Below are 1,125 nucleotides of genomic sequence, written 5' to 3' on the forward strand. Positions count from 1 at the left end.
CAACTGATTCTCAAGAAACAGAGACCTATGAGCTATCAGACAAAGAATTCAGAATAATCATCTTAAGGAAATTTAGTGAACTATAAGAAAACACAGATAACTTAATGAAATTAAGAAAACAATGCATAAACAAAATGAGAACTTTGATAAGGAAACAGCAACTATCAACAACAAAATCAAAAATGGAAATTTTAGAGTTAAAAAATACAATAACTGAACTAAAGAATCTAATATAGAGTTTCAAAATTAGACTTGACCATGCCGAAGAAAGAATCAGTGTCTTAGAGGTAAGAGAACATTGGAGATCACCCAGGCTGAGGAGCAAAAAGAAAAGAAAAAAAAAAAAAAAGAGTAAAGAAAGTTAGGAGCAGCAAAAGAAAAGAGAGAAGTTATGTGAAAGAGAACTCCCATAAGATTACTAGTAGATTCTCAACAGAAACTTTTCAGGCTGGGAGACTGAGCTGGCCTATTAAAAAATATTGAAAGGTAATACTGTCAACCAAGAATTATATACCAGGATTAGAATTATTTTCTTCAGAAATAAAGGAACAATAAAACCTTTCCCAAAAGCCAGACCTGCCCTATAAGAAATCTTAAAATGAGTTCTTAAAGTAGAAGTAAAAGAATGGTATTTAGCATTTAAAAAATAATAAAGAGAATAGTAGTGCAAATTTCCCTGGTAATGGTAAATACATAGTGACAGTTAGAATTTGCAATATGGTAATACTTGTGTATAAGTCAAACTCTGATTTACCAGTTAAAAAAAACTGCAAGAATACCCATAAATAGAATAACCTGTTATTAAATATATGATATAAAAATTATGTAAGTTGTATCAGCAATAACCTAATATGCAAGAGGGGAAGAAGTAAAACTATGAAATATGTGCATTTTATTGAAGTTGATTTATTATCTGTTTAAAACAGAAAAGCTTCTGCACTGCAAAGGAAACAATCAAGAAAACTAATAGGCAACTGACAGAATGGGAAAAGATAGTTGCAAATGACATATCAGATAAAGGGCTAGTATCTAAAATCTACAAGGAACTCACCAAACTTCACACCCACAAAACAAATAACCCAGTGAAGAAATGGGCAGAAGACATGAACAGACACTTCTCCAAAG

This window comes from Suricata suricatta, chromosome 6, assembly GCF_006229205.1.
Source record: "Suricata suricatta isolate VVHF042 chromosome 6, meerkat_22Aug2017_6uvM2_HiC, whole genome shotgun sequence".
In the NCBI taxonomy this organism is placed as follows: domain Eukaryota; kingdom Metazoa; phylum Chordata; class Mammalia; order Carnivora; family Herpestidae; genus Suricata; species Suricata suricatta.